At 37.3% G+C, this 27,015-nt stretch overlaps 1 protein-coding gene across 2 annotated transcripts in view; it reads left to right on the forward strand.

Annotated features, from left to right (window-relative positions):
- Nucleotides 1-27,015, forward strand: part of NELL2 (neural EGFL like 2) — a 280,513-nt gene that overhangs the window by 36,925 nt on the left and 216,573 nt on the right. The window contains exon 1 of one of the 2 annotated variants that reach the window (XM_043969237.1): nt 10,325-10,359. The exons of the other annotated variant lie outside the window; for it this stretch is intronic. The gene's annotated coding sequence lies outside the window, so the exon portion shown is untranslated. Of the gene's footprint in view, nt 1-10,324; nt 10,360-27,015 lie in introns of those variants that run through there. 2 annotated transcript variants of the gene reach the window in all.

The following is a 27,015-nucleotide window of genomic DNA, read 5'->3' on the forward strand; positions in this document are numbered from 1 at the left end:
CACTATGTAGCTGGTGTAGCTGATCTCGTGATGAGCATCTCATAAATTAGCTAGATTGATACATGACAAAAGACACACATTTAATCACCAGGTCCATACTCAAAGTCTTTCCAATTTTGTAGTACCTGCTAGCACTTATTCACCTCAAAAAAAAAAAAATATATATATATATATATACACACATATCCTCACATATATTTGCAGATACATTTATCTTTATAGCTCTGTGTCTATATGTATTAATATACATATCCATTTCTCTATATAGCTATGTTTATGTAGATGTACACATAAATATGTATACATAAACACATGTAAGATCATAGATTAAGAGCTCGAATAGACCTCAGAGGGCTTGCAGTCAAACCCCTTCATTTTACAGATGAAGAAAGTGAAGCCCAGAGGGGCTGTCAGTCAACAAGCATTTATTTAGTGCTTATTATGGGCCAGCCATTGTGTTGAGTTCTGAGGATACAAAGAAATGCAAAAATGATCCTGCCCTCAAGGAACTCATTCTAAATGGGGAGACAATGCACAAACAATTATAAACTGTGGTGAGTAAATGCAACAAAAGTAAACTCCAAGCACAATTAGTTTATTAACAGTGACCGGTATAACTGTCAAGAAAGCAGATCAGACTGGTCCTCTCAGTAAGGCCAGTGCCCACAATGAAAAGGGGTGAATCCTCTTTTTTGACATAGAGGAATGGGAGGAGGGGTCTGGGTGGTTTGGGAACATTACAATTGGCTTTACTAGGAAAAGTGGGTTGGCATTAATGTGTGGCTAATCATGCCCCTCTCTGACAATTAGGAACGTTAATTATTTTATAGGACTTATCTACCTCTTGTAACCTTGGCTAGGAAACCAGAACCACCAAGTTTTTTGCCCCGTGAGAGAGATCTAGCCTCCCCTAAATGAACAAGGACAGGCAAGAACAGATGACTTGTTTTTTGGGGTATGCCACCAGGTTAAGCTGGTTGAGATTTACAGACAACAAAAATATATCTCAGGGGCAGCTAGATGGCGCAGTGGATAGAACACTGGCCCTGGAGTCAGGAGTACCTGAGTTCAAATCCAGCCTCAGACACTTAACACTTACTAGCTGTGTGACCCTGGGCAAGTCACTTAACCCCAATTGCCTCACTAAAAAAAATAATAAATAAATAAATAAAAATATATCTCAGGGGCTAATTGGGTGAATGATAACATTCCCTTTCAACCATCCTTTTTAAGTAAGTTGGAGGGAAACTGCAATTATGACCAAGATGAACTCAGACAATTATCAGTTACATTGTAAAATCAATATCATAGAAATTAGAGTTACATACAATATAAATAGAAGGTAATCTCAAAGGGAAGGAACAAGGAATGGGCAGCTTTGGAGGTGGGAAGCAGAGAGACCTCTTGCAGAAGGTGGGATTTGAGCTGAGTCTTGAAGGAAGCCAGGAAATGGTATGAGGAGGGAGAGCATTCTAAGCATGAAATGAAAAGGTGTGGAATTGGGAGATGGTGTTGTGTATCAGGAATAGCAAGAAGTCCAGAGTCATTAAATTACTGACTATGCAAAGGGAAGTAAAGTATAAGAATATGGGAAAGATAGGAAAGCAGTAAGTTGTAAGGGCTTTAAAAGCTAAATAGGATTTTATATTTGATCCAGAGGTAATAGTCACTAGATTTTATTGAGTAGGTAGGTGATATGATCAAACATGTGCTTTAAGATCACTTTGACAGGATGGAATGCAGTGGAGAGATGCATGTGGCAGGAAAACCAACTAGAAGTCTATTGTCATATTGGGGCAGCTAGGTGACGCAGTGGATAGAGCACAGGCACTGGATTCAGGAGTACCTGAGTTCAGATCCGGCCTCATACACTTGACACTTACTGGCTGTGTGACCTTGGGCAAGTCACTTAACCCCCATTGCCCCACAAAAAAAAAAAAAAAAAAGAAGTCTATTGTCATAGCCTAGATATGAGGTGATAAGGGCCTGGACCTGGGTGGTGGCTATGTGATTGGAGAGAAAGGGGCATAGGAGAGATGTTGTGAAGGTATAGCATCAAGATTTGGTTGTGGGATGAATATGATGAGTGAGTATTGGATGACATGAGATTTCCAGTCTGGATGACTAGAAGGATAAACAGTAATAGGGAAGTTAAGAAGGGGTGGGGGTTAGAAACACAGGAGAAGGGGGGAAATGATGAATCATATTTTGGACATATTTGGTTTAAGATACTAAAGGACATTCATTTTGAAATGTCCAAGAGGCAGGTGATGATGGGAACTCAGGAAAGATATTAGATCTGCATAGAGATAATAGTTTAACCCATGGGATCTGATGAGCTCACCAAACAAGTTATTATAGAGGGAGAAGAAAGCCTGAGTGAGGCATGGCTGCAGGCCACAGCGGCAGCAGCCAGCATGCCCATAGGCAAGAGGTGGCAGAAAGTTTAAAAAGCTGATGGGTCATATTTTAATTTTGTTATCCTTGTTTCTACATTTAGCTCTAAATTTATTCACCTAAATAAACCTATATTTGCTTTAATTAAAAGAGGTATTTTAATCCTTTTTTTCTTATCAGTCTGAGAGGCAGTGGGGAAAGGAACAGGCCCTTGTAGACTGGCTTAGGCAATTAATAAAAGTCAGATAGCCAGCCAGTCAAAAGTCCACAGATTAGGCCAGTAAGTTAAAATAATTCTTACATTTGAATGGCAACCCAGATGGGACTTATGACCCAATTATAATTTTTCTAAAGTTATAATTTTTCATATAGCCCACAGTTATAAAAATTTACAGATTAGAGTTAAGTTATTTTTTTTTTCCAACTGTACGTAGGGAGGTCCCACCATTGGAGACTGAGGAACATTCACAGAGTCTGGAGGTGAAACAGGGGAAAGTACTATCATGAAAACTCAGAAAAGAGAGAATATCCAAGAGAAGAAGGTGATTGATTTTGTTCAAAGTTGCAAAGATATCAAGGATGAGGAATCAGAAAAGGTCATTAGATTTGTTAATTAAGAGGTCACTGGTACATATATAACATAAATCAGATTGCTTTCTGTCTTGGGGAGGGGGTAGGGAAGGGAGGGAGGAAGAAAACTGTGGAACTAAAAATCTTTTGAAAACAAATGTTGACAACTATCTTTACATGTAACTGGAAAATAATAAAAATACTTTATGATTTTTTTAAAAAGAGGTCACTAGTAACCTAGTAAAATTAGTAACTAGTAAAGAAGTTTCATTTGAATGATGTGGTTGGAAGCCAGATTACAAGAATTTAAAAGAAAGTGAGAGGTGAGGTAGATAGCTTTCTCAAGGAATTTAGCCACAAGAGGGAGGAGAGATATAGGATGACAGTTTTTAAGAATGAAAAGATCAAAGGGAACTTGAGTGGGCTAGAAAATGTAGAGCATATTAGCTGAGAATATTGGAAGCATTTAAAAAATGATGTTAAATATACAATTTTATTGTAGTTGTGCTAAAACATTCATTCAGTTGAAAAATGCAGTCATAAGCTTCCATGATGTCAGAATTCTTTTCCCTAAGTGGAATTAATGCAAGAACTAGAGCACTGTAAACCTCAAAAATCAATCAATAAAGAGAAAGGATCATTTGATCCTGAATTTTTTTTTTAATGGGGAGACATGCCTTTTTGTAGGCAGCTAGGAATCAGCTATTAGATAGGAAGAGACTGAGGATAACAGAGTGGATATGACAGAGGGTCCAATCTGCTGGAGAAAGGTAGAAGAGGGGTGAAGGAAGAGATAGAAGGGAAGACACCAGAGCAATGTGAAATGAGGAAGAAAGAAGGACCTCTTGGTGTTTGACCTCTTTTTTTTATTTGCTGTGTATGAGGCTAAGTCTTCTGGTGAAAGGGTGAGGTGGGGGTGTATAACGGGAAGATTGAGGAAGGAACAAAAATTTGAAATAGCTTTGGTGAGATGGTGAATTGATTAGAGAGGTGTAAAAAGATTAAATTGCTGCAGTTAGCATCTGGTTGAGATTATGCAACCCAATTTCTAGTGATTTCTCAGGATTTCATGACTTTCTCCAGCTCAAATAACTCCCAGGCAGCAGATGGCATTATTTAATCTGAGGGTGGGGCTTAGTAAGGCCAGAAGATTATGGGTCAAAGAATCAAGTGTAGAGGATAATGTAGATTGGAATTGGTTTGCCAAAAGGTCAAGATAAGAATGAAAAGAGAGTATAGCCAGTGCAGAGGTTATGACATAGAAAGAAATTGAAAGAGGAGAGTGCTGGAGGTCACAGTGAGGTCTAAGAAGAGAGTTAATGGTCATATGGCAGAGGGAAAAATGGAATGATGAAAGATTATGATTAAATAAAGAACTTCAGAATTCATGAAAATGGAAGTGATACCCTTGTTGGTGATGACAAGATCAAGGGGTATGATCATTTCTCACCTACAAAATGAAATCAGCTCTGAAACTTATAGCTTCTTAGTATTTCCAGCCCCTCTAGCCCATACCTCCCTGATCCTCCAATTAAGGAGGGTACCCAGGGATTCAACATGCCCCAGGTCAGTTACCCTTTCTATCCCACTCTGCTTTTCAGTTGTTTCTTTGTACTGTATTATCCTCCCCTATTAGATTGTGAGCTTCTTGAGAGCAAGGACTATTGCTGGCACTTAGCACAATTCCTGGCACATAGAAGACACTAATGTTTATTGACTATCACTGTGTTTATCTGAGGTGGAATGGAGGAGTGGATCATGGGAATTGAGTAGATTGAGAAACTGGGAAGTTATAGGTATTGGAGGGACCATCTATCTGTGTGTGTGTGTGTGTGTGTGTGTGTATTTATATTGAATTCCCCTACTTATGAGGGCAGGATTTGAGGTGGGAAGAAAGACTGTGAGTATTAGAGTCACAAAGCTTGTAAATGACCGAGATAGCATTCAAACCCAGGTCTTGTTGACTCAAAGTCAAGTGCTCTATCCACTATGCCAGAATTTCTTTTCTTTTAAATTGCATTAAGATAAATTATTTCCTGGTTTGGGGTGGGTTTTTTTGGCTTACTAGTAATAGACTTATTAATTGTTATTAATTTTTTTTGAAAATCATTGAAAATTAGACTATCTAGCTTCTTAACCTGGGTTCCCTGAACTTTTTATCTCTATCATCTCTACCTCTAAACCAACACATATAGAAATAGATAGATATAGCTAGATAATTTTTGAGACAATTGGTTTTCTTGTTAATCCTATGTATTTTATTTAATGCATTTAAAAACATTATTCTGTCCATAGATTTCACCAGATTGCCAAAGGGGTCCTTAACACAGAAAAAGGTTAAAAATCCCATAACTGGAATATCATCAATTCCATTTTAAAAAATGAGATTTGATAATTATTTCTGCTTTTTAAAAAAATTAAATCAGTAACAAGATAAAAATAAAATACAATCTGGTTAGTGTGAGAAACAGGTACAGACCACCTTCTCAAAATAAGTTCTTTCAGAGGCACCTTTGGTAGGACAAAAGTCTTTCATTGCATTCTCATCAAAATGTGGCATCCATAGTAAAGCCAATTGGTGATTGCCAAATGCTAAAAGCAAGCACCCTGTATTTATCCTGAGCTTGACTCAGTAAGTCCCTCACCTGAGCCACCATAGTTTGCTAGGCACAGGTTCACAATCTTCCAGGAAGAGTTCTAGTTAAATCCTCCTTGATATGTTACCCCTCCCATACACATACACCTTTATGCAACCCATGGTTGAAAATGGGGTGGAGATTTTAAACAGGGGAGGAGAAGTTAATATTAATGTCTATTAAGTGAGCACAGTAGAGATTAGGGTTAACCTTTTGTTTTTGTTTTTTGGGGTTTTTCTTTTTGGCAGGGCAATGAGGGTTAAATGACTTGCCCAGGGTCACACAGCTAGTAAGTGTCAAGTGTCTGAGGCCAGATTTGTACTCAGGTCCTCCTGAATCCAGGGCCAGTACTTTTATCCACTGTGCCACCTAGCTGCCCAAGGTTAACTTTTTATCTACTATTTCTAGGATGCTGGCGAGAGTAAGTACTCAAATATTTCTTTAATGAATGAATGACAGCCACATAAGATGGCCCTAAACTCAAGAAAGCAAGTGGTATTGCAATTTCATAACATGTTCCCACTAGTTTTTGAAACAAGTTATTTGCTATAACTCCTATTTAGTCTATAAGTTATATTCCTAATTTTCATCCAGGTAGAGTCCCTAGATAGCTATAACTAGAAATATGCATCGATTGGGATACCTGGAAGAAATAGAAAGTAGAAATCTAAGGACTCAGGCTCACATAGGTAAACATATTTCCATTTTCTTGTAGCTGCCATCACTACTGGCAGTAGGGAAGGGAGAGAATTATATTATACCAATTCTTCTACCTACCCATGCTTGTTTACTTCAGTTACTGCAGGATTTTGGCCATACTTTTGTGCAACCCTGGACTGGCCCACAATACCCTGAGTTGCTCTCCCTATAAGATTTTCCTAATATTGGATTCTAAAAGCAGTAGAAAATAGTTGCTAAGACAGCCCGACTCAAAGCCTAGAAAACCTGGCTTCCAGTTCCTCCTTCAATTGCTTGTAACTTACCTGGGCATGCTACTTAACATCCCAGTGCTCTTAGGCATGTATCTAACATGTGTAACAAATGGAATGACGCCACCTGCTGGAGACTTACTGTAGTAAAACTCTGCCATGAGGAAAAGGCATCTGAGGGCAAGACATCCAGCTCTTTGGTGTCAGGAAGTAACGTTTGCTTGTGGGAGGAAGAGGGGGCGAGGCTGGCGCTCTCGGGCCAGGAGAAGGGAGCTAGAAATGCGCTCTCCCTTTAATAGATAGATGAATCTAGGCCTTTCTCTTTCTTTTCACCAACTTGTTATTCTCCTTAATAAATGCTTAAAAGTCTAACTCTTCTAAAGCTTATAATTTATTGGCGACCACTCATTAGATATTTTAGACAGACTAGCTAGAATTTTAGCCCTCTACACATGGTAAATAGCAGAGAGAGCCTGACTTTAACAATAGCGTTTCCTCATCCAAGAGTTGCCCTTACTAATGAAAGCATTGGAGCAAAAACATAGAATTGATTAGTAAATAGCTCATAATTACAGAAGAAATAAGATGATTCATAATGTGTATCATATTTTTAAAGAATGAAATCATCTAAATTCATAAGAATGTAAAATAATTAGAGATATCCATTGTGGTTGAGGATCAATGTCACAAACTAAGGCTAATGTTAGAATCTAAAGCTATATTTAACTATCTTTTCATAATCATCTTGCTATATCTTCTCAATAATAAGGTGGCACCATATGGTCAATGACAAGACTTAGTCTTGATAAAACAAAATGTATTCGATAGCTTTTAAAAAAATTTCTCAGAATTTTTCTGCAGCCCTCTAAAAATTACAAAAAACGAATTTCTGTATTTTATATTCAGCATTTCATAGAATTTCATGCTACCTCTGTAACATCCATTGAGGTTGGAAACGTTTTAACATAAATAAACTGAAGTTCTTTCCTGGTGCTTGACTTTTCTTCCCATTTGTACTGGAAGAAAATTAGATTTATGTTTGTCTCATATGAAAAAGAAGACCGGCCACTTTATTGTTGACATTCTTCCCTCTCTATTAAAGTTTGTCCTGATAATCTAAAAACAAGAAGCAGATTATCAGGACAAACCTTAATTTGCTCTTAAAACATATAACTTTTTAGGTCTTCATGTCTCAGTGCAAAGTGTTATTTCTACTATGTCAAATTGGTAAAACTTTTTACAAAAAATTTAGGCAATTTGTTACAAGTCCAAGGCTATTTCTGTGCTATAGTAGTCTTCAGGGACACTCTTAAATCAATCAAATCTCATAACCATTTAGGGATTTGGGCTAATTTGGCTATGTTTGCTCTTTCAGGGGATATTCTCCCTACTCATTTCAATAGGTTACTGTTTACTCATGCCACAAATTTGGAACTTTTGTGCCAAATAGTATTGCTGAACTCAGTAAAAACATCAGCGATTAGGCCATGGCTGTAAAATCATTTGAAACTTTACAAGTACTTTAATGTTGTATCTTGTTCTGGTCCCCCTGACCATTCACATACACTCCTTCCCTTTTAGTCAGTATATTAAGTAAGGTTGTACTGTGATATACTTAGCTCTTCTTAGTAATATAATGATCAAGGACAATTACAAAGGACTCATGATGGAAAATGCTCTCCACATCCAAAAAAAAAAAAAAAGAACTGTGGAATCTGAATGCATATTGCACCATAATATTTTTTTACTTTGTGTGTGTGTGTGTGTGTGTGTGTGTGTGTGTGTGTGTGTGTGTGTGAGGCAATTGGGGTTAAGTGACTTGCCTAGGGTCACACAGCTAGTGTCAAGTGTCTGAGGTTGGATTTGAACTCAGGTCCTCCTGACTCCAGGGCCAGTGCTCTACCCACTCTGCCATCTAGCTGCTTCGTGGTGTTTTTTTTTCTTTGTGGAGGGAGGGGTGTTTCCCTTTTGTCCTGATTTTTTTTAAATTCTTTTTTCTTTTTTTGTGTGTGGGGCAATGAGAGTTAAGTGACTTGCCCAGGGTCACACAGCTAGTGTCAAGTGTCAAGTGTCTGAGGTTGGATTTGAACTCAGGTCCTCCTGAATCCAGGGCCAGTGCTATATCCACTGTGCCACCTAGCTGCCCCCTGATTCTTCTTTCACAGCATGACTAATGTGGAAATATGTTTAGTGTGATTATACATATATAACCTATATCAGATTGCTTTCTGTCTTGGGGAGGGGAGAGGGAAGGGAGGGAGAGAGAAAATTTGGAATTCAAAATCTTATAAAAACAAAGGTTGGGGCAGCTAGGTGGCACAGTGGATAAAGCACTGGCCCTGGATTCAGGAGTACCTGAGTTCAAATCCGGCCTCAGAAACTTGACACTTACTAGCTGTGTGACCCTGGGCAAGTCACTTAACCCCCATTGCCCCGCAAAAAAAAAAAAAGAAAAAAAAAGTTTAAAACTATCTTTAAATGTGATTGGAAAAAATAAAATACTATTAAGAATTTTTTAAAAATAATGTTGTAAGTACTCAACATAAAGGAGCATAAGCAGGAAAAAAGATTGCAAAGGAAAACCTGGAAGTCATATTTAAACCATCCCAAAGATCAAAGGAACATTACTTAGAAACTTATTATTTATTTACCAAAACACATCCTGATAATATGTGCAAAATCAAGGAAAGACATTTAGGTGCTGCTTGTCAAAGGTCTGCTCCTAAGATAGACAAAATCCAGGCCTCCATAGCTGTGGACCAGCAGAACATCAAAAAGATACTGATAACTTTAAGATGATTTGGATATGTTAAGGAACCCCCGAGGAGTTAATCTATTTTTTCAAAACATCTTCTAAAACTGAGACCCCAAACTCCTATCCTACTTTCCCCCTATTCTTCCATCTCCACTAAGTCCTTCCTAGTGCTTCTAACTGTAATCCATGGTTATGTGAGTAATATTCTCTACCTCTCTTCTTCCCATCCTTTCCCCCTACACTGCCTGCTTTCATTCAGGATCGCATCCCCTGTTCCCACATCATCTGCCTCTGTCCTGTCGACACTTATCTCTGTACCCTTTATAGTTATTAGAGTGTGATTGTTGCATGTGTAAACACACACATGCACAAGTACACACACCCCCATTTATTTCCTGCATGCCAATCATGGTCTTTTTCTAAGACAGTACCCAAAGAACTGGACATGCCTCCCCCTATTTCATAATTTCATAAATTAATTATCAATTCAACAAGCATTCTTGATACATGACTTTAGCTTTTATTTTCCTCACAGACCACAGGTGTTAAAAACTAGGTCTTTCATGTTCTAAAAACAATTATTTTCTCTCAGGTAACTGTCAAGCTGTAGTAGTTGTATGCTCAGCCCAGGCCACTACTGAGTTTCCTAAAGGAAGGCAAAGGGTCTTTTCTGAGAAGATCTTCAGCTATTATATATGTCTGCACTCAACCACAGGATCCATTATCCCAAACTGTCTTTAATAGATCAATAATAAAATAAATAATTTAAATAATCACAAGAAAACTCTAATACAGATTTGAGGGGAACTAAGAAATCTCTGCAAAATGAACTATAGAAGGAAATGGTAAACCATTCCAGTATCCTTGCCAAAAAAAAAAAAAAAAACTCCAAATGGGGTCACAAAGAGTCATAATTCAACTGAAAATTACTTAACAACAACAACAAAATAACATTTCTATTTATTATTATTTTGCAGGGCAATGAGGGTTAAGTGACTTGCCCAGGGCCACACAGCTAGTAAGTGTCAAGTGTCTGAGGCCGGATTTCAACTCAGGTCCTCCTGAATCCAAGGTGGGTGCTTTATCCACTTTGCCACCTAGCTGCCCCCATCAATATTATTATTTTGTTGTTTTTCTTTTTGTTGTTTGGGGCGGGGCAATGAGGGTTAAGTGACTTGCCCAGGGTCACACAGCTAGTAAGTGTCAAGTGACTGAGGCCGGATTTGAACTCAGGTACTCCTGAATCCAGGGCCGGTGCTCTTTCCACTGCACCACCTATCTGCCCCCCTATCAGTATTATTAAGGGACAAGATTAGAACCATATTAATTATGATCACATTTAATTGTTCTACCTCAATTGCCCCAAGGTAACACTATTGTTAGACTACTTATTGTTTGTTTCATTTGTCAGGAAATTTTAGTCTCTTGAAAGAAGTGTAAAAAAAAAATACAGTATCTTAAATAGGAATAATTCATGAAACTTCTAGGGCAGAGCCAAGATGGCAGAGGAAAGACAGTGAGCTCTCAAACTCATGACATGATCCCTCCAAAAAACATTCAAATAATGCCATAGGACAATTCCTACAACAGCAAAATGCACAGAAGAATGTGCTGAAATCCTCTTCCAACCAAGGATGGCTTGGAAGGTCAGAAAGAGGGAGCTGCTGTGCTGAGACAGGAGTGGAACCCACACCCACAGTCATGCTGAACCCCTGCTGGGAACCAGGAGTTAGGTTTGAGTAGCAGTGGCCCATGTGGGGGAGGGGCACAGGCTCATCAGAGCTGACAACTACAACACACAAAGCTGGTTGATTATCAAATTGGTCTGGGGTCATCTACGGACCAGGGAACAGGCCAGGTGAGTGAAGAACCTGCTCCTCCTTAAATCATACCACCAGGGACTTTCTGAAGCTTGGGATAGTACAGCCTGGACATAGTGCCCCACTTAAAGGAGATTAAAGTTAAGTAAAAGAAAGGCAAGATAAGCAGACAGAGAAAGGTGAGGACCATAGAAAGTTTCTTTAGTGACAAGGAAAATTGAGGTGCACCCTCAGAGGAAGATGTCAACATCAGGGCCCCTATATCTAAAGCTTCCAAGAAAAATATGAATTGGTCTCAGGCCATAGAGGCACTCAAAAAGGACTTTGAAGATAAAGTTAGAGAGGTAGAGGAAAAAATGGAAAGAGAAATGAAGGTGATGCAGGAAAGACATGAGAAAAAGTCAACAGCATGAAAAGCCAAATTGGCCAAATGGAAAAGGAGGTACAAAACCTCTCTGATGAAAATAATTGCCTAAGAATTAGGATTGAACAAATGGAAGCTAGTGACTTTATGGGAATAATTCACTAGGCATGGTGGTGTATATTTAAAATCTGTACTACTGGTGGAAGCTCAGTTTCATGGATTACTTGAATTCAAGAATTCTGAGCTGCAGTAGGGTTAAATACCATTAGGAATTTGCACTAAGCAAAGAAAATAATTTTATCAGCCCAGCCCCTGGGAGTAAGCAGGGGTGAAGTGATCCAGGTGGGAAAATGGAGTAAGTTTCCTTGCTGATTAATATTAGATTGGACCTATTAAGACACAGTGTCCTCCTACCTCCCCCCCCCACCAAAGAAAAAAGGAGATAGAGGAAGAAGAGGAGGAGGAGGAGGAAGAAAAGGATCAAAAGGAGAAGAATAATTTGGAGATAATTTAGGAAAGTACACAGAACTAGGGATCAGAAGATAAGCTTAGTTTTGCCATTGCTACTTATTAGTTCTGTGATATAACTGGCTTTCTGACCTGAGTGGTAACTAATAATGAGGCTGTACTAAATGACCAAAGTTTCTCTGAGTTTTAAAACTGAGGTACTTGCAATGGGTTTTGAAATGTTCGGTCAAAATAACTTACTCCCACAAGGTGGCAGTGTAGTTCTTTGGATTCTTTGTTGAGTAGAAAACTCCCATTTCTGGTTTTCAGAGAGACGTTCGAGAACCTGCCCCCTGATGATCTAACATTTATAGAACAGTGACAAATGCTAGTGGGGAAATCTATGGTAATGATCCTTAGGGATAAAAGGTAATGGCCTAGGTTTTTTTTTAGAAAAAAAAATTTCTCTTTAAGTAGAGGTTTTTCAATGCAAACAGTTTTAAATGTAGTTTAGTCCCACAAAGACTAAATAGAGAGTATGAAATAAAGGTTACATTTGATAAAGTAATCTTGGTAGTATTTCAATTATCTAAAATTTCCTGAATGAGAACAAAAAGTAGAACAAGAAGAATGACAACAAGATAATACTGATCCCCTTATCATTCAACCAATTGTTCTTGGTGGAAGGAACTGTGGCAAAGTGAGAGAATGTTACTCAGAGTTATTAGGATAACTATGAAGGAACTGTGAAATACTGTCCAAATAGGCTCTGGCAAAAGCATTGATTTTAGGTTTGCACTCTGATCAGTGTAATATATCTTTTCCCATGAATAGCAACACAAAATATTCAGCACAGTTGAGGATTACAGTCACCAAATTGCCAGAGGAAACCTAGATTTTTTGGAATGGGGCAATTTGTTTTCCTTGACTATGCATATATGTTACAAGAATTTTCCTTTTCTTTTTCCCAATTGTGTGTGTGTGTGTGTGTGTGTGTTAAGAAGTAAAGAAAAATATTTTTTTTTCATTAAAAATAAGATTGAATTTTTTTTTTTTTGCAGGGCAATGGGGGTTAAGTGACTTGCCCAGGGTCACACAGCTAGTAAGTGTTAAGTGTCTGAGGCTGGATTTGAACTCAGGTACTCCTGAATCCAGAGCCAGCACTTTAACCACTAGCTGTCCTCATAAGATTGAATTTTAAAAACAAAAATGGTAGAACAAAATGGTAGAAATGGTAGAAATTGTGTAACACATTATTGTTGATTGTACAAGTTTATTACCTACCAAATACCAAGCCATGACTTTGTGTGTACAATAGTAAATCAGAAGCTCATTGTCTTTCATGGATTGACAAACAAAAGATCCCATACTATAAGTACGTCCCTTAAGTTATCCTAGACAACTAAATTAATAAAATATGATACACCAGGCACAATATCAAACTTATTCATAATTGCATTGACACAACATTGGTCCCTAAAATGGCAAAACCATGTTTTTAATAGATGTTGTCATATAAAATATGTATAATCTTTAAGCACTTTGGAACAAAAAAGTTTCCCAAAAATATCTAACAGAAGAGATCAAAATCATGTAGAAACAGTATTTTCCCTGTTGTCCTATCTGCTACTTGAGTTGTACAGAGGATGCTTTCAGCCTATGGAATATGGGCTCTTAATGCTTTAACTCAATTACAAACAGCAGTTATTTCACCTACCTGTGTAATAGCCTATAGAACATTAAATATAAAAGAATAGGATAGCTACTTTTCCAAAAACATTTTCCATGTGAACCTCATTGAAAAATGTGTTAATTTGGATAAAGCACTGGCCCTGGATTCAGGGTGACCTGAGTTCAAATGCAGTCTCAGACACTTGACACTTACTAGCTGTGTGACCTTGGGCAAGTCACTTAACCCTCACTGCCCCTCAAAAAAAGAAAAAAAGAAAAAGGTGTGAATCATCATCATAATCATCATCATTATATAAAATTTTAAGATCTGCATGACCTTTTACATATGCCATCATATTTTTGTTATTTTAGTGGCCTGATGACAGCACCCAATTTAGTTCAAGTTCAATGTTGGGATGAAATAAGGTGCTAATAGGTCATTGAACAATTACCAAAAATTAATTATCCCTAACATAGCAAGTATATGAAATAAAGATACAAAGACACATCTTTAGCTCACTTGCCCTCCCCTAATTCCATTTGAAAACACATCTGGTAAGCAGGACCAGATATGATGACTCACCTAGTCTTAGACATCTGTGAGTCATAAGAACACCAAATCCAACTGGATGGGGTTGTTTATGCCCTTACACGACCATATCAACACAGCCAGAAGACATCAGGAAGCTATAGGAAGGCATATCTCAAGTATTGCCCTAGCTCCAGGCCATTCAAGTCCCAACTTTTTCACCTTTTAGCAAAAAATCTAACCTAACCCATGTTGGGAGTTGGGGTAGAGTGGAGAGAACTCTGGTAGATATTGGTCCAGTCATACTCTATAAAGTGAGAACTACAGGTTTTATTACCCACATTTTATAGGTAAGGAAACTATGATTCAGAGGGATTAAATGACCTACCCATGATCATACAACTAGTAATTTTTCATATGTATTGATCTTATCTCCCCAACTAATTTATAAATTCCTAGAAAGAAAGGACTATGTCTTATACTTCAATATTATCCACATTTGCAGATATAGTGCTGGACTTGGAGTCACGAAGATCTGAGTTCAAATCAAACCTTAGACACTTAGTAGCTATGTGACCAAGGGCAAGCCACATAATCTCTACCTGTGTCAGTTTCTTCAACTGTAAAATGGAAATAACAATAATACTGAATTACCAAGGTTGTTATTAGGATAAAACTAGATAGTATTTGCAAAGAAGTTTGCAAACATTAAGTTGATATACAAATAATGATTATGATAACAATTCTCCCCCCCAACTAAGTACATGAGTAATACAGTAAATATTTGGTAAATTATTTTATTACCAGTCCTAACCAGTACCTCTATGGGATTTAAACTTTTTATGGTAAAAAAAGTTTGAACCACTAATACACTACAGAATTATTAGCTTCTGAGTTATTTCTTAATTTTCTTCCTTCCTTCCTTCCTTCCTTCCTTCCTTCCTTCCTTCCTTCCTTCCTTCCTTCCTTCCTTCCTTCCTTCCTTCCTTCCTTCCTTCCTTTCTTTCTTTCTTTCTTTCTTTCTTTCTTTCTTTCTTTCTTTCTTTCTTTCTTTCTTTCTTTCTTTCTTTCTTTCTTTCTTTCTTTCTTTCTTTCTTTCTTGGTGAGGCAATTGGGGTTAGGTGACTTGCCCAGGCTCACACAGCTAGTGTCAAGTGTCTGAGACTGGATTTGAACTCAGGTCCTCCTGACTCCAGGGCCAGTGCTCTATCCTTTGTGCCACCTAGCTGCCCCTTTAGTCCTTAATTTTCCAAAATTTCTTCAAATCTGGAATCATGGCTGGAAATCTTGTTGTTTCCTCAGGATAACCAGTTCCAAATAGCTTGTTACCTTTAGGACAGCTCTTAGAAACTTTGACAATTAAGAAAGAAAAATAAAATGGGAAAAGACAAAGCTGGTTTGTTTGTTTTTATCTGAATAGAGGTATTGCTTTTTCTCCATTAAAAGAACTAGATCATATGATGAGAAAAAGTTTAGTCACTGTGGAAACACAGGCCTTTGGGAATATAAGAGAACATTTCATACTTGGCTTTATGCTCTAATACCTGAAAGAGGGAAAGTTCTAGAGATCAAAACTTAGTAAAATCTTTAAAAAATAATAATAATAAGGGTTTTGTCTCTATATTACCATCATCATCCCTTAAAAAAAGAACCCTCTCCCACTCAGACTCTCTTTTATCAAAAAAATACAAGTAAAATTTGTAATATGGTTAGTCACTCGGCTCTCCTAAGCTTTTTTGTTTTTTTTTTTCTTTGTGGGGCAATGAGGGTTAAGTGATTTGCATAGGGTCACACAGCTAGTAAGTGTCAAGTGTCTCAGGCTGGATTTCAACTCGGGTACTTCTGAATCCAGCTTCCCAAGCTTTTTTTTTTTTTTTTTTTTTTTTTTTAGTGAGGCAATTGGGGTTAAGTGACTTGCTCAGGGTCACACAGCCAGAAAGTGTTAAGTGTCTGAGGCCGGATTTGAACTCAGGTACTCCTGACTCCAGGGCCAGTGCTCTATCCACTGCATCACCTAGCTGCCCCCAAGCTTTTTTTTTTTTTTTAAACAAATTTTATTTTTACTTTTGGTTATACATTCTTTCCCTCTCTCTATCCCTCTTCTACCCATTGAGAAGGCAAGAAATGTGATAGCCATTATACACATGCAATCATGGAAAGCAAATTTTTGCATTAGCCATATTCAGAGAAAAAAAAGAAAAGAAAAAAGTTTCAATCTGCACTATGAATTCATCATGTCTTTATCTACAGGTTAATTTCACTTTATATCGTGAGTTCCTTTGGAGCTATGGCAGATCCTTGTTTTGAAGTCTTTCTAAGTTGATTTTCCGTACAATATTGGTATTACTATATCAATTGTTCTTCTGGTTCTGTTCACTTTACTTTGCATCAATTCATATAGGTCTTCCCAGATTTTTCCTAAACCATCCCCTTCACCGTTTCTTACAGTGCAATAGTATTTCATCACATTCTTATACAATAATTTGTCCAATCATTTCCCAGTTGGTGGGAATCTCCTCAGTTTCCCATTCTTTACTACCACAAAAAGAGCTGCTAATATGTTTGTACATATGAGACCTTTTTCTTTTTCTTTGATCTCTTTGGGGTACAAACCTAGTGGTGGTATTCCTGGGTCAAATGAGAATCTCAGTTTTATAGTCCTTTGGGCATAATTCCAATTAGTTCTCCAGAATGGTTGGACTAATTTACAACTCTACCAACAGTGAATTAGTGTACCTATTTCCCACCATTCCTCCCAGTATTTGCCATTTTCCTTTTCTGTCATTTTAGCCAATCTTATCTGTGAAAGGTGGTATTTCAGAGTTATTTTAATTTGCATTTCTCTAAGTATCAGTAATTTAGACTTTTTTATATGACTATATTAATTTTTTAATTTCTTCCTTTAAAAACTACTTGTTCATATCCTTTAACCATTTCTTAATTGGGGAATGACTCTATTATTTAAAATTTGGCACAGTCTCTCTCTATATTTGAGAAATGAGATCTTTACGAGAGAAACTTACTCCAAAATTTTTTTCAGTTTCTCGTTTTTCTTCTAAATTTGGCTTCATTGGTTTTGTTTGTGCAAACCCTTTTTAATTTCATGTAATTAAAATTACCCATTTTACCTCCTGTTAGATTTGGTCTTTTGCTTGGTTATGAACCCTTCCCCTATCCATTGATCTGATAGGTAATTTCTACCATGTTCCCCTAATTTGCTTATGCTATCACCCTTAATGTCTAAATCAAGTATCCCTTCTGAGCTTATCTTAGTATACAAGCTTGTGTTGGTATATATCTTGTTATATCTTGGTCTATGCCTACTTATTGCAAGAAAACTTTCTAGTTTTCTTAGTAGTTTTTGTCAAATAGTGAATTCTTGACCCAATAGCTTTATATCAAAGGTTTAACCCACTTCCCACTAAATGCTAGTTCCATAATGCACACATATAGCAAATAGCAAAGAAACCCATTTATTAAAATCTATGACAAAGCAAAAAACAGAGGAAACATATATATATATATATATATATATATGTATATATATGTATATATATATACACACACCAGATAATATAGATTGGAGGAGCTTTCCCACTGGGAGTAAGATATCTCAGCTCACTAAGAGGAAAGAAATAAAGTCCTATTTCTTACCCAAAGAGGAAATTCCCTGAAGTCCCTAATGTAGTCAAGGCCATTTCTTGCCCCAGCTCATTTTACAGATGAGAAAACTGAAGCAAAGAGGATTGAGTGTCTTGCCCAGGATCACATAGTTAGTAAGTATCTGAGGCTATACCTCAGACCCAGCACTTTATCCACTGTGCCACTTAGCTTCCCACTATATGCCGGGTACTGTGTTAAGTACTTTACAAATATCCCATTTAATTCTCACAACAACCTTGGTTGGAAGGTGTTATTATCCTCATTTTATACTTAAGGAAATTGAGACAAACAGAAGTTAAATGATCTGTTCAGAGCCACACAGTTAGTGTCTAGTGCTAGCCTTGACCTCAGATAAAATTGAATTAGTTAAAGCTGGATAATTAATTGTGAACTCCCTCTTCTCCCATCTTTCTTACTTCCTATCATTCAGATACCTTCTGCCATTATTTCCTCCCTCACCCCTTTCTCACAAGATTAAGTGGATTTACTCTTCCAAGGCTAAACCATCTACTTGTTCAACTAATCATACTCCATTTTTTTCTCTCCAACAGATTGCCCCCTGTATATAGGGCAACTAGGTGGCACAGTGGATAGAGGGCTTGGCCTGGAGTCAGGAAGATGAGTTCAAATCTGGCCTCAGATACTTACTAGCTGTGTGACCCTAGGGAAGTCACTTAACCCTATTTGCCTCAATTCCTCATCTGTAAAATGAGCTGGAAAGGGAAATAAACCATTCCAGTATTTTTACCAATAAAACCCCAGATGTGGTCATGAAGAGTCAGACACAACTCAAAAATGACTGAACAACAAAAATATTTATCCCTACTCTTTTACTTATTTTAAAACTCTCAGGGGCAGCTAGGTGGCGCGGTGTATAAAGCACTGGCCCTGGATTCAGGAGGAACTGAGTTCAAATCCGACCTCAGACACTTGACACTTACTAGCTGTGTGACCCTGGGCAAGTCACTTAACCCAACCTCTGCCTGTCTACTGGCTTATTCCTATCCTGGAAAAAAAACAAAAAACAACCCTCATTTGATCATTCCTTCCCTGGTAATTAATATTTCTTCTGCCCTTTATATCTTTGAAATGACCATCTACAATAGATGCTTCCACTTTCTCTCCTCTCACTCTCTTCTTAACCTCTTACAATCTGGCTTCTGACCTTATTATTCCAGCAAAACTGCCCTCCTAAAGTTACTAATGATCTTTTAGTTGCCAAGTCCAATAGTTTTTCCTCAATCCTCATTCTTAAACTTTCTTTAGCCTCTGATAGTGTCAATCACTGTTTCCTCCTTGATACTATATTTTCTCTAGGTTTTGGGGACAGTACTCTCTCTTACTTCTCCTCCTACCTATCTGACCACTGATTTTCTACTTCCTTTGCTGGATATTCTTCTAGGTCTAACCATAAGTGTCCCTCAAAGTTCTGTCCTGAGCCCTCTTCTCTATCTATATTACTTGATTTGATGATCTCATTAGTTCTCATGAGTTTAACTATCATCTCTATGCTGATGATTCTGAAACCTATCTGCCCCAAATGTTCTAAGCTAGCATCTCCAACTGCCTTTCAGACATCTTGAATTAGAAGTCCAGTATATATCTTAAACTAAACATGTCCAAAACAGAATTCATCTTTCCTCCAAACCCTCCCTAACCCCTCCTACTATCCTCTGTAACTATAGAGGGAAATACCAGACTTCAAATCTCTCAGGTTCACAACCTAAGAGTCATCCTGGATTCCTCACTATTTCTCATTCTCCCCCCCCCCCCCATGTTCAATCTGTTGTCAAGGCCTGCCAATTTCACCTTCACAACATCTCTTAAGTATTTCCCCCTCTTTCTAATACTGCCACCCCTAATGCACATCCTTATCACCTCATACCTAGATTATTGTAATAGCCTGCTGGTGGACCTGCCTGCTTCAAGTCTCTCCCCACACTAATTCATATAGCCACTAAAGTGATTTTCCTAAAACTCAGGTCTGATCACATCACACACACACCCATGAACACCACTCAATAAACTCAAGTGGCTTCCTATTGCCTCCATGATCATATACAAAAATGTTCTTTTTTGCATTCAAAGCCTTTTGTAACTTATCCCCCTCCTACCTTTCTGTTCTACTTAAACTTAACTCCTTGCCCCCTATTCTTTGGCTGCCATGTTTGAGTAGGGCAAAGCCCTGTGCTAATTTTGTTTCTAATACTGTGCACCACAAAAGGTGAAAAACCTATTGAGTTCCTCCTCATTGTGGAGTAACATGTTCAGAAACTGATAGGCTCTGTGGATCCCAGCAGTGTAGGAAAAATTACTACAGAGACTGATCCAGGGCTTCATACATAACTCTAGTGTAGCTGATGTCATCAACTCTGTGCAGACACAGAAACAATTTTCAACAGTCTCTGAGATGAGACAGGTCCTCCTGAGCTTCAAGGATCAATATAATCCACACTCCATCCTTTCTCAAGTGTAGGCCACAGGAGCCCTGCCAGTGGTGAGTGGTAGGCACAGAATCTGAAATAATGAGGTAAGAGATGGAGCAGTGCACAATTCCATTCTTTTTGGAAAGAAAGAGGACTAAGGAAATGGAAGGCACAAAAGTCTGTCATAAGAACACCTTCATATAAGGTAATAATCAAAATAACAGATTTTTAAAAATTATAATTGTAGATTAGATGACCATAATTATGTTGGATATGTTGGCAAAGAGAATGAAGCCTTGGCCATGAAATAGTTAAAATCTTCTGATCCAGCTTTAGGAAAACAGGAAGGGGCTAGGGAAGGAGGTCGCCCTGGGCCACAAGGACAGTTACATTGACTTCATCATCAATTTTGTATATGTCTATTCCATCTGAATTCAAAGGACTTTGTGCAGACATGATAGTAAAAATTGAAAATGTGGACTGTGATGTTGTCCTTGACAGTAGAGCTCAAGTTGCCATCATAGTCCAACCTATCGATGACAAGTATTTATGACAAGTATTGGGTAAAATGCCTCTAAAGTGTATGACAGGGCTTGGACTTGGTGGTCTGAGTGATAAAGACTATCCATACCTGGGATACATAGAGGTGAGCTTGAAATTTCCTAGGGAAGTTATTTCTGTCAACAGAAAAGTGGACACTGTGGCTCTGGTATGTACAGACCTTCCAGTATTTATTGGAGTGTTAGCACTGATTGGAACTAATTCTAGTGCTCTTAAATTTCTAGGAGGATGCTAAAAGCAACAAGTTAGGTCCCAATACCCACACCTTTTGACCATCCATGTAGACCATTCAAAGGTTTACAAGCAGATAGACATGAACACAAATGTCCCAACTATTCACCCTCTTTGCTGGATCCAAAGTATTTTACTTTGGGGACTTTCCAGTACCATAAGAGTGGTAGGATAGATAGAGGGCAAAACTCAGCAAGAGGACAGTTATGTTCTCATTAATGCAATGAGACTGGCTAGGGTGTGATATGTGGTCAAGGTGCAACCCACAGAATCCAGCTCACTGATTCCAGACCATTCAAAGAAAGATCTAGGAAGATTCCTTTATCGATGATGGAGGATCCCAGAAAGCATCTCGAAAATGCTTATTAATGTTATCACAGAATCCAGTAGTCCTTTTGCATGGCTGATAGTGGTGATGCCTAAGAAAAAAATGGAGATATACAGATGTGCGTTGATTACTGAACTCTGAACAGAAGGACTAAGGTGAACCAATACACTATGCCATGGGTACAAAATGTCTTGGATTACCTGCTAGGCAACCAGAGGATTTGTTTTGGACTTGCATAGTAGATACTGCCACAGTCCTATGTCTAAGGAAGACAATGACACTACTGTTTTTATCAGTCCAGGGACTTACAAGTCAGTTGACCAATGAAAAGCTAATTCATATAAGGTTATTGAGAGACTGGGCCACTTGCTTATTTTTTATGTTTAGAATTTTATTTTCCAAATTACATGTAAAAACAAATTTTGACATCAATTTTTAAAAACTTTGTGTTCCAGTCGCACCTTCTCCCTTCCCACCCCCACCCCAAGAACTCAAACAATTCAATATAAGCTACACATGAGTAGTCATGGACAACATCTCCACATTAGCTAGGTTGTGGGAGAAAACAGATAAAACAAAATTTTAGATTAAGGAATTGTCCAAAAAATGTGTTTCAATCTGTTTTCTGATACCATCAGTTCTTTTTCTGTAGATGGATTACAATTTTCATAAGTCCTTCAGAGCCTTGCTGAAAATGACCATGTGCTTCCCAGAGGATCATCCTATCCTATTGCTGTTATTTTGTATACAGTATATTTCACTCTGCTTCAGTTCATGTAGGTCTTTCCAGGTTTTTCTGATAGCATCCTGCTCACCATAACTTTTATATAGTACTTTAAACTTGACAAAGAATTTTCTTCACAATAGCCCAGCAGAGTAGGTACCATACGTTTTGCCATTATAATCAATCATCATAACTATTTCCCTCCATCCTATCCCCTTCCCATGATATTTACTCTATTTTCTATCTTCTTTTACCCTATTCCTCCTCAAAAGTGTTTTACTTCTGACTGCCCCCTCCCCTGCTTTGCCCTCCCTTCTTTCACCCTTTCCTCTTTATCCTCTTCCCCTCCTACTTTCTTGCAGGGTTAAATAGATTACTCCTCCCAACTGGGTGTGCATGTTATTACCTCCTTGAGCCCACTCTGATGAGATTAAGGTCTTTGAGCTAATTCTGTGTTCTAAATTTTTCTTCCTCCCATCCTCCTCAACCCTCCCTATGAAATCAAACAATTCAATATAACTCAAACATTTGCAGTTATGCAGAACATCTTCATTTTCCTCAAAAGTGTTTTGCTTTTTATTGCTTCTTCCCCCAATCTGCCCTTCCCTCCTTCCCCTCTTCTCCCCACCCCATCTCCTTCCCTTCCCACTTTCCCTCAGGGCAAAAATATATTACTATACCCACTTGAGTATGTATCTTATTCCCTCTTTGAGCCAATTCTGATGATAGTAAGGTTCATCCACTTCCTCACTCCTTCCGCCTCTTCCCCTCCCCTCCATAAGCTTTTTTCTTGTTTCCTTCATGTGGGCTACCTCTCCCCAGTCCACCTCTCCCATTCCCCCTCTCCCAGTGCATTCCTCCTACCCTTCAACCATATTTTAAAAATGTCATCATGGATTAGTTAGTTGGCATAGTGGACAAAGTTCCAGCCCTGGACCCAGGAGGTCTTGAATGCAAATATGGCCCCAGACATAAGATACCCCACCCTGCTTGCCCCACAAAGAACAAGGAGAAACAAAAAATAAATGCTTTACAGATATCAACCCTTCATATTCAGTTCAGATCTATGTCTTCTGTCTAAGTGTATTGCTTTCAGCTACCCTAATACTGAGAAAGTTCTTATGAGTTAGAAATATTATCTTCCCATGTAGGAATGTAAACAGTTTAATCTTTTAATATCTCATGATTTCTTTCTCCCATTTACTTTTTTATGCTTCTCTAGGGTCTTGCATTTGAAAGTCAAATTTTATATTCAGTTCAGGTCTTTTCATCACAAATGCCTGAATGTCCTCTTTTTCATTGAAGTACCATTTTTCCCCCTGAAAGAATCCGACTGAGCTAGCTTCTGATTTCCACCCTTCATTCTGGTCTCCCTTACCCTGGGGATATAAATTTGGATGTGGCTGCGACCTTTGTGTCCTGAAGAGGGATCCGTAGCCACCCCTCACCCAATTCCTCTAGTCACTACCAGTGGGGGATGGTCCTCCACTCCTCACCCAATTTCTCCAGCTACCACCAGTGGGGGATGGTCCTCCCTCACTAAAGGAACTTTCCACAGTCAAATGGTGACCCCTCCCCCCATCAGTCTTCTATAAAAGTACCTGCCATTCTCCTGTTCAAGGAGATTGGTACCTCCGAGCCACATGCTTTGTGCCTATCTCCCCATGAGAAGTCCAAGGATTTCTTTCATGGTTTCTCTCCCCCCCCCTTCCCTTCCCTTGCTCCTAAATAAACTACCACCTTATTCTAACTACTTTTGTGTGCAAGATGGTGTAATTCTTTAAAGAGGAATTCCTAAGAACCCCAACCCCTAACCCAAACCCATACCCCATTTCCCTATTACAAACCAAAGTAGGAAGGTAAAACAAAACAGGTGGGGGAAGGTTGAGGGTGAGGGAAAGAGTACTTGTAAGAAAAGAATTGCCTTAAAGTAGGTTAAGCTAAAATAGCTGAAGAGAAAAAGTACCACTTTTACAGATAAAGAGGGAGAAAAATCCTAGAAAAAAAATTAGGAGAGACAAAGAAAATTGTAAATCTAGTCTTAGTAACTTTATCTGTGAATGGATTAAATAGTCCAATTAAAATGAAAAGTAATATATTTGGTAAGGGGGAAAATGTAACCTGTAGTTTATAAGAACTATACCCCAAACCCAAAAACAATGAATAAGAAGAAAAATTAGAAAGTCAACAAATAAATGCAAAATAAATAGAAAAATTGAGATATTAAAATTAGAGAAGAAATAAACTGGAATCCAAAATGAACCATAAAATGATAAAATTAAAAGCAGTTTAAAAAAAATTAAATTGATAAACCTTTGAACAATTTGATTAAATAGAGGGAAAAAAATCAAATCAACAAAACAGTAAATTAACAAAGTGAAATCACAAAAAACAAGAATAAAAAGAATTATCCAAACTCAATATGTACAGTTATATTCTACCAGAACTAAGAACACAAAAGAAATGGAGGAATAGGTTAAAAATGAAAAATATCTGAATTAACAGAATAGGCATCTCATATAATACCATCACAGAAAAAACAAATAAAACTAGCTTTGATGGATTGTTGTTGTTCAGTCATGTCAAACTCTTCATGACCCTATCTTTATGAAGTTTTCTTGTCAAAGATACTGGCATGGTTTGCCATTATCTTCTCCAGTGGATTAAAGCGAACAAAGGTTAAATGTCTTGTCTAGGGACATACAGCTATCAGTGTTTGAGGCCATATTTGAACTCAGGTCTTCCTGATTCCAAGCTGTCTCTAGCTATAATGGAACTAGAAAAGAAAAACTCCTTATCTGGATGGATTCACGGGAGACTTTTCATCAAACCTTTAAATAATAATTAGTACCAGTATCTCTTTATTCTTTAAAATTGAGAAAGAAATTGCCCAAATAGACTCCTTTTATGAGATACAGTCTTTTTCCCCATTTGTTTAGAATTTTATTTTTCCCAAATTACATGTTAAAACAACTTTAACATCTATTTATAAAACTTTATGTTCCAAATTCTCTTCTTTCCTCCCCCTGCCTTAAGAAGGCAAGCTATTCAATGTAAGTTATACATGTGTAGTTATGGAAAACATTTCCACATTAGTCAGGTTATGAAAGAAAACAGACAAAAAATCTCAAGAAAAATAAACTAAAAATAAAGTATGCTTTACTCTGTATTCAGACACCATCAATTCTTTCTCTAGAGATGGAACACATTTTTCATCATAAGTCCTTAAAAGTTGTCTTGGATAATTGTATTGCTGAGAATAGCAAAGAGACATATAGTCTCAACACCTAAGTTAGGGAAAGATAAAGCATTGGGGAACTATCAATATTATTTATGGATATGCATTCAATTAAAAAAATTTTTTTTGTCAAATATACTTCAGTAATTCATCTAAGAAATCATTCATCATGACTAAGCTGGAGCTATACCAGAGATTCAGGGATGTTTGAACACTAGGAAAACAATCAACATAATTACAAATATATATATATATATATATATATATATATATATTTAAAATCCCAAACCACATGATTATCTTAATAGATACAGAAAAAGTCTTTGACAAAGCACAATACACATTTATGCTAAAAAACCTTACAAAGTAAAGGCATATAGAGGAAAAGTATCTATCTAAAACCACAAGTCTACTATGCAATTTGGATACACTTTCCCAAACTTTCCCAAAAAATAAAGGAGTAAAACAAAGATGCCTACTCTCTCCATTATTATTTGATAAAGTTCTGGAAATGCTAATAATAGCAATGACAAGAGAAAGAAATTAAAATAAAAAAGGCAGGTAAAGAAGAGACAAAACTATCCCTATTTTCTGGTTATGTTATTTACTTGGAAAGTCCTTAGGAATCAGCAAAGATACTATTCATGACAAAGTAAAGTTGCAGGTTTCTAAATATACTTTCAAAAAAGTTTTGATATAATATTTAATTCAATTTAAGGGGCAATAATATAACATAGTAGGCACTTAATACTTTTCCCCTTCCTGATATAGATAATATCATTCACCAATAGACAAATGGTCAAAGGATATGAACAAACAGTTCTTCAAAAAAGAATTGCAAACTATTAAGAATTAGATAAAAGATTTGTCCAAATCATTAATAATAAGAGAAATCCAAATCAAAACAAATCCAAGGTTTCAATTCAAACTCTGCTAATTGGTAGAGATGACAAAATATGGAAACTGCCAATATTGGAGGGGTTCTGGGAAGATAGACACCCTAATGCATTGTAATGAGTATAATCATTTTGGAAAATAATTTGGAATTATGCAATTAAAGTTACTAAAACATCCATAGTCTTTGATCCTGGGTTTCTTGGGGGTAGTTTTAGCCCAGGGAGGACATCGGTGAGGAGAAATTCTCCACATACACAAAAATATTTGTAACACTTTAGGTGATGGTAAGTAATTGTACAAATTTACAAAGTTTACCAAAAAACTGTAAACAAAATAGTTAAAGAAATTATTCTTGTGCTCTAGAAAATGGTGAATATGATGAATACAGAGAAGCATAGAAAGATCTATATGAACTGAGAGAGAATGAATTAAGAAGACAGAAGAGAACAGTATAAACAATGACTACAATGATATAAACAAGAAGAAAAATCACATGCAAAAAAATTGAATTTGCAAAGTTAATTAAGTGCAAGCATGGTTTCAAAAAAAAAATATATGAGACCTCTCCTCCCCCATCCTTTTGCACATTTTCAGACTTTTTGACCTATATTAAGTAGTTTTGCTGATTTCTCTGTTTCTTTTTTTTTTCTTTTTGTCTTGTAAAATATGGGCCAGCTCTCTGGAAGTAAAGGGACTAGGTTATTGGACGTAATTTTAGTACTATAAAGAAAAAAATTAAAGGACATCAATAAAATGTAGTTTTTAAAAAATGAAATTGGGGAGCTATTTCCTGCCTTTAATTTTGTAGAACATTCTAAAAGATTTTAGA

Source organism: Dromiciops gliroides, chromosome 5 (genome assembly GCF_019393635.1).
Source record: "Dromiciops gliroides isolate mDroGli1 chromosome 5, mDroGli1.pri, whole genome shotgun sequence".
Lineage (NCBI taxonomy): Eukaryota > Metazoa > Chordata > Mammalia > Microbiotheria > Microbiotheriidae > Dromiciops > Dromiciops gliroides.